At 39.8% G+C, this 8,137-nt stretch overlaps 1 long non-coding RNA gene across 1 annotated transcript; it reads right to left on the reverse strand.

Annotated features, from left to right (window-relative positions):
• Positions 1-804: 804 nt before the first annotated feature.
• Positions 805-6,808, reverse strand: LOC134759831 (uncharacterized). The gene is made up of 2 exons (XR_010136658.1): positions 4,745-6,808; positions 805-2,908 (listed from the first exon to the last, which is right to left on the reverse strand). It is a non-coding gene; the product is annotated as an uncharacterized LOC134759831 (long non-coding RNA).
• Positions 6,809-8,137: the final 1,329 nt, after the last annotated feature.

The raw sequence follows: 8,137 nt of genomic DNA on the forward strand, positions 1-8,137 counted from the left end.
AAATTTGTTGTTGAATGCTAGTCAAAACACCACAAATAGCATAATCGTTTGCTGTCTGTCCATACATATCTTGAATAAAGACAGTAATATTTTGTTGAAGAATGCCGACTATACCTAACGAGCCATAATGTACGGCAGGCGTGAAGGCTGTTCCTCTCAACCTATCAACAGCATGTGCATTTGCTTGTTTCTTCACTAAAAATTCCAGCATTTGCTGTCTTTTGCAAACTGCAGCAAGTAAAAGTGGTATGTGTCCATCGTTGTTCAGCACTTCAATATCCGTATCATAGGAAAGTAGTTTTTCTACCAGGAATGTACTCTCATTATAGGACAGCATAGTGGAGAGCAGTGTTGCCGTAGACATCCACGTTCCAGCAGAACGATGCCACAAATCTCTTCCTGGCAATGTACAGCCTCCTCAAAGGCATCCCATTTTGTTTATCAGCAATGTCAATGTGGCATTTTCAGTTCACCAGGAGAGTCCCCACTTCCACGTGGCCATGGGCACAGGCCAAATGTACAGCATCCCTGTCCATCCACAGCTGAAGGGATAGAGAAACTGCCATGCGGATACACACAGAATATGCTTCAGCCATAAAGCTTTGGGAAATCCTGTCATCCGCAGCCACATGGAGAAACCCAGAGGACATTAGGTCCAAGAAAATGAGCCTGGTGGAGAAAGTCCCACACTGCGTGATCTCAGGCATGTGGACTCCAAAAAGCTTTATCTCCTGCCCATCCACAGATGAAGGGATCAAGAAACTCTAATATATATACACAAAGGAATGTTCTTTGGCCATCAGGATAATTAAAAGATGTCATTTGGAGGAACACAGATGGCCCGCCGAGGCTGCGGCTGCCTCATCCTGCACTGTGGATGGAAGCCGCTGATCTGACAGGAGGTGGAGCTCAGGTGGTAATGCTCACTCTTGCTGTGCTGCCAGGTTCTTAACAGGCCAGGGACGATACTGGTCCAGGGCTGGGGGAGCCCTGCTCCAGATGACAGCCAGAGTAGTCTTAAATGTAAGTTGGATTGTTAGTTCCCTGCTTAGACCTTTAGCCATTTCCCATTTCCAGAATCTTTGGCGTGGCCTGCCTGGCCCTACTTGATCTGGCTTCTGTTCTCCCATCCTCCCTCGTTAGCCCCCATCATCTCATGCTACTCCCCCTCGCCCAGGACACTGCCCAGATATGTTCTTCTCCTTGGGCAAGAAGTTCTGTGCATGCAGGTCAAATCTGAAAGGGATATTTCTTTCTTTAATGAGTGTCAGGGATGGGGGATGTGGCTGATGATATAAGGGGCCCTCCAATCAGACTTTCTAATCTAACGGAAAAGATAATTACAATGTTGATGCTAAAAAAGAAGGTTCTGGCAAAATAGAACTTCTGAAGCATCATAAATCAGATGACTAACATTTGTGATCCCTTTCTAAATTTTCATGTGAAGAAGAATAGGGGATGTAACTGAAGAAATGAACTAAAAGTTCTTCTATGTATTGATAACCTAAGTGTGGGATGCTGTTTGGCTCTGGAAACACGTGGCCTCCTGGTACTTAATAAACAATCTAGCATCACACATGACCTGTATTAAAAGAGACACTTCAGTGCTGAATTGTTTGGTGCTCCGAGGGCAGGAGAGCCAGTTAGTGCTTGGGGAGGCAGAGGGGGAACCTTACCTGATGGCCAGGGATGTTGGGACTGACTCAGTCCACGAACTGTCCTTGCCTGGAAGAAAGGCAAGGAGTTGAGGAAGAGAGAGGAGATGGAGGCAATTCTAGGCCTGAGATGGTTCTGAGAATATCTGTGGGTAATAAACCAATTAAGCTAGAGTAGAAGGGTCATTTGTGGAGCAAAAGGTTGTGGATTGTGTTGTACATGGAATTTCTTAGGCCACTGTGGCTCTTTAGTAGATAGTGAAATCAATATAGAGGATCTTGTCCCCCATTAAAAATGTTTTGTTTTGTTTTGTTTTGTTTTGTTTTTTGAGACAGAGTCTTGCTCTGTCGCACATGCTGGAGTACAGTGGAGTACAGATTCTTTTTAAAAATACAAGTTAAAGATTGTGATAGAAATATGAAAACTGGCCGGGCGCGGTGGCTCATTCCTGTAATCCCAGCACTTTGGGAGCCCGAGGTGGGTGGCTCACCTGAGGTCAGGAGTTCAAGACCAGCCTAGCCAACATGGTAAAACCCCCGACTCTACTAAAAATACAAAAGTTAGCCAGGTGTCTTGGTGGGTGCCTGTAATCCCAGCTACTTGGGAGGCTGAGGCAGGAGAATCACTTGAACCTGGGAGGTGGAGGTTGCAGTGAGCCCAGATCGCACCATTGCACTCCAGCCTGGGCAACAGAGCAAGACTGTCTCAAAAATAAAATAAAAAGAAAAAAAAGAAAAAAGAAATTATTAAAACTGTCTTAGTTTTGGTTTTTGGTTTAATCCAGTTCAAAATGGTCTAAAACAAACTAAAGGAATTTATAATAAGGACACAAGAGTTTTGTTTTTGCTTTTGTTTTTTTCAGACTCCAGGAGTAGACATACAGGCCAGGTCTCACATGTAAAGAATCAGAACACCTTTAGAAAGGCAAGCAGCACCTCTCTGTTTCTTGCCTCTGCATCTCTCTGTGCTTCTGTTTCATTTTCTTTCAGGACCTTCTGCTTTGCACAAAGGTGGTATGCAATTAGAAGACGTCTGAGGAGACAAGTATGCATCTCCCACCACAACATTATATGATGCTTGGAGTAAAAACAGTCCTCCCTGTTCCTACCCACGATTGTATTATTCAATAAAGATTGCTGCCAGGCATGGTGGCTCATACCTGTAGTCCCAGCACTTTGGGAGGCCGAGGCTGGGCAGATCGCTTGAGACCAGGGTTTGAGACTAGCCTGGACAACATGGTGAGCCACCATCTCTGCAGAAATAAAATAAAATAAAATTAGCCAGGTGTGGTGGCCTGTGCCTATAGCCTCAGCTACTTGGGAGGCTGAGGCAGGAGAATAGCTTGAGCCCTGGAGGTCCAGGCAACAGTAAGCCATGATGGCGGCACTGCACTCCAAACTGGGTGACAGAGTGAGACCCTGTCTTAAAAAAAAAAAAGATTGCATTATTCAATCTTTTTTTCCCATATATAATTTATATAGTTACATAATTACATTCTAGTTTTTACATATGCCAAGAACTACATATAATTTAGTATTATGCTGTTTTCACTTATATATCATGTACATTTTCCTATATAGATATATAATATCTATATTTGTCCTTTTCCACTTGACTGCTGTGTTTCTTAAATTGATATACTGTGATCTAAGCCAGTTACAGATTGGTATGGATTTAAATTACTTCCTATTTTCTGTTTTATTAACAATAAACACTGTTATGATATAGTTTTCATTTTTGTTTGTTTGGTTTTTGATCATTTCCTGTGGAAGTATTCTCAAAGCTGAAATTACTGAATTAGTGGGAATGAACATGGCTGTCTTTTTAAATGTTTTGGCAGCTTACTCTCCAAAAGGATTACACCAATAGGTATTGCCACTAGCAGTAGTTAAGAGTTTGTCTCACCATGATTACAAATTTTTCAAAATTGGTAGCTTATTCACAGATTGGAACATATGAATTGTTCAATATTTTATAATATGTATATGGGAAAACCCTTAAATAGATTAATCAAGAACATATAAGTATGTAATAAATTCCATACTGGATTACATCAATGATCCTTCTGTCTCTGCATCTTGAAACCTAGTTAAGCTCTTTTATGTTAAATTCACCCTGACAGAGTTTTGGAAAATACTTGCTTTTTATTTCTGAAAGTTTTTGCAAAGGATGAGGTTTGGTTTTATGAAAAGTTTTGTCTCTGAAATTATCTGCCTAGACTTTGGACAAGGTGTTCTATTAATTGTCAAATACAATTGAATTGAATCACATTTTTCTTTCTAGGTTACTTTATAAGATGTTCCTACAGGTCCTAAAAAAAAATGCCCACAAGGAGCCAAATTACTTTCTTCATGGATCTAATATTGCTTTATAGTATTGCTATATAGGTTTAGATAATTATGTTGTTTCACCTTCAGCAGTCATATTTTAGTTGTAGGTAAAGTCATTTCTAGTTAAAATAGTATGTAAAGCAAACACATTTGAAATCACCATTATTCGACATGTTTTGCTATTACTTACAAGTAACAATTTACATTATTTTAATGTTGTAAATAGTTGTGGAATTTAGTCATTTTCTGTATATTGAATTAATTACTGGCATTAAATAAGTGTCTTCTCTCTTTAGTAGCTTAACTCATTTCCTGAATCTACCCATTTGATATCATACTTTTGATTGGTAAAGTCACACATAAATATCTATTTTACTTTTTATAAAATAATGTCATAAAAATATGGAAGATTTTCTGGCAGACATTATTAGCTAACTGATGACATTTTCAGTTAGTGCCAAAAAGTAATATATGAATATATAAAACATCAAATGTTTAGCGTAAACTTTATAAATAGCAGAAATGATTAGAAGAAATTACTCACATATTGTCTGCTAAAATAAATACTAAAATTTGACAACATGAAAAAATATAGTTTCTTGAGCTGATCAAATAAATTGATCATAATTCTTCCTCGTTTTGTTTTCTGTGTCTGTGGAAGTCATAGCGAATCCAGAAAATGTATAGCTTGAATTCTGTTGGGTTTTTTTTTCTTTATTACTTAGTTTACATACATTTTTGTCCTCCTTTGAACTTACTTTCTCCAGATTTGGGTATGTCATGGGCATAAATCAAACCACTCAGATCCACTTCTGGAGGTTGATGTTGGTTTTAAAGCAGGTCCTTGTGGCATCCGTTCCCTTTCCATTGCTAGTCAGTACAGAGCTCACCTAAAAGCTATCAACCAGATAAAAGGTTCTGATGCAAATAATTTGACAACCCATTAGCTAGAAAACTATTTCCTGAATAACTTAAAATCGACTGAAGCCTTCCCCCATATGTGACATTGTTCTGCCATTCCCTTCACTTTTGCAGTCCTCCTTTGTATAGCCTTGGAAAACAGATCAGCAAGGTAGCAGTGAAAGACATCATGATACCAAATAGAAACAAGGACTTGGAAGACACATTGGACCTCTTAATTTTCAGGCTACTTGATAGTAGATACAGTTCCTTACAAAAGAACATGGCTTGATCTTGGGAAAAGAGGGTGCTGGAGGTGAGGGAAGACGAATTAGCCACCAAGACAGTTCACCTTGCAATTCAATCATTTAGATCTAACTGGAGAATGATTGCTGCCATGTTCCAGAACAAGAATGAAAGCCTCGTTCCACAATGAAAAGGTGAATTTATATCTTCTGTGTTAGATTCTAGGAAAAAAGGAAGTAAAAGAAATACAGAACGGTCCTTGATTCACACCTTTCATCCCTCCCCATCAGAACTTTATTCTTCCTAACTACAAATCCCATGCTGAAATTCTACTGTACTTGATAAGCATACAATCATATTCAGGGCTCTGCCAGGACAATATTCTTTTTTTTTTTTTTTTCTTCAGACGGAGTTTCACTCTGTCACCCAGGCTGGAGTGCAGTGGCGTGTTCTTGGCTCACTGCAACCTCCACCTCCCGGGTTGAAGTGAGTCTCCTGCCTCAGCCTCCTGAGTAGGTGGGACTACGGGTGTGTGCCACCATGCCTGGCTAATTTTTGTATTTTTAATAGAGACGGGGTTTCACCATGTTAGCCAGGCTGGTCTCAAATTCCTGACCTCAGGCAATCCGCCAGCCTCAGCCTCCCAAGGTGCTGTGATTACAGGCGTGAGACACCGTGCCCGGCCAACAATATTCTTAAGTATAAAGAACATATAATAGTTGGAAAAATCTATGAGCAGAAATATTTTAGGGGATATTTTGTTATATATTCAGTATTTCTATAAATGTTTTCAAAATATACAAACTTTTGAATGACATAATGCTTTCTGTATTTCTCTTCTCCACTTGGGCAGTTCTGTGAACACAAAACATCTCCTCCTGCTCTGATGTTTCACTTTTTATATGGTTTTGATTGGTATCCCCACCCAAATCTCATGTCAAATTGTAATCCCCAATGTTGGAGGTGGGGTCTGGTGCAGGTGATTGGATCATGGGGGTGGATCCTTCATGAATGGTGCACCACCCCTTTGGTGCTGTCTCCTGATAGTGTTCTCATGAGATCTTCCTCCTGCTCCTACCATGTAAGACACGCCAGCTTCCCCTCACTTTCCACCATGATTGTAAGTTGCCTGAGGCCTCCCCAGAAGAATCCACTATGCTTTCTGTAAAGCCTGCAGAACCATGAACCAATTAAACCTCTTTTATTTGTAAATTACCCAGTTTCAGGTATTTCTTTATAGCAGTGTGAGAATGGATTAATAAAACTTTCCAGGAAGATCATTTCATTCCCCATTCTTTGTCCCCTTTCCATCTGCCCTTTATTCTTTATTGATTCCCCGGTCTCTGACCACCCACCTCAAATTTTTACCTTATCTATTTTATAATCAATTGTTCCATGTGTTATCATGCTAAATATAAACCCTTTTTATGATGATAGACATCATGACTAATAACTTCTGTAATAGTGATGAGGATATCTGAAAAACATATATTTTAAAAATAGATACACAATAGATATGACATCTATGACTGGTGTAAGAAGAAGGTTCTAATTGGAAGCTGATACAGAAGGAGATCAGTTTGTTTCAGAGCACTTAATAACCTGAATCTCACCCAATACAAAGCACAAAGGTTGAAAAAGTGATAGCCCTTTTTAAGTGAGCTACCAGGGATTAACCACTAAATTTTAGTACCATTGCATATAGTATTTGTATATTGTATCTCTGAGTTCTGTGAACCAAAGAAGAAAAGGTTGATTTTTGGAGCAAGCATCTTTACCATGACTAGGCAAAATAAAAAAGAAATAGAAGTCAGAGTTGATAGATGTCCACTATCAAAAACAACTTACATTCAGCTGGGCGCGGTGGCTCACGCTTGTAATCCCAGTACTTCGGGAGGCCAAGGTGGGCGGATCACGAGGTCAGGAGATCCAAGACCATCCTGGCCAACATCGTGAAACCCCGTCTCTACTAAAATACAAAAAATTAGCCGGGCATGGTGGTGCGTGCCTGTAGTCCCAGCTACTTACTCGGGAGGCTGAGCCAGGGGAATCACTTGAACCTGGGCAGCAGAGGTTGCAGTGAACCGAGATCGTGCCACTGCACTCCAGCCTGGCAACAGAGCAAGACTCTGTCTCCAAAAAAAAAAAAAAAAAACACTTACATTCTAAATTAGAATTGAGTAGCTGAGTAGCTGTGGAATAAAAAGAGATCTGGATTGCCCATGAATGTGAGGACACATGACATACATCTCTGGAGTTATGGAGACAGCAGAGGTCAAGATTGTAACTTCTGAGTGAATACTTCTCATGGGGAAAACTAAGCTGAGAGAAAAGCTAGTATTACATTGTTGGTAGCATAACCCACAAACACAATTTAAAAATTCCTTTGGGACATAAAATATATTAATGTAGCATATGGAACCAAGACATAATAACTGTAGTAGTTCCTTCTGGACCAAAATAAATTGCTAACCACATACATAATTTATTTTCAGAACCCTCAAGGTATTATGCCTCCAATATGCACATTCTGAATTAGTTAAACAGAGGAATCAAGAAATGGTCAAAATAAGGGTGAGGGAAGCAAGAGTTTCTAAAGCTATCACAAGATGTTGTAGTTGTCATCTCTAGAAATTTAAACAGCAGGGTAAACTTTCTCAAAAAGATGTATCATAGGACTATCTCTAGTCAAAAATGATTGCAGAATGGGCAGAAATCTCAGAAGCCTACCAAAAAGGTAATTTAAACAAAGAAAGAAAAAAAGGAAGGGAGTGAAGGAATGAGAGAGGGAGAGAGAAGAATTTCCTACCACCAAGTTAAAAAGAAAACAATAACAAAACTTTAGGAGACTGTAAAGTCATTGTGTCTCAGACCCAAGACTGGTTTCTATAAGAATAAATGTAGTCGCAGCCAGGCGCAGTGGCTCACACCTGTAATCCCAGCACTTTGGGAGGCTGAGGCGGGTGGATAACCTGAGGTCAGGAGTTTGAGACCAGCCTGGCCAA

The sequence above is a fragment of the Pongo abelii genome, chromosome 14, assembly GCF_028885655.2.
Source record: "Pongo abelii isolate AG06213 chromosome 14, NHGRI_mPonAbe1-v2.0_pri, whole genome shotgun sequence".
Lineage (NCBI taxonomy): Eukaryota > Metazoa > Chordata > Mammalia > Primates > Hominidae > Pongo > Pongo abelii.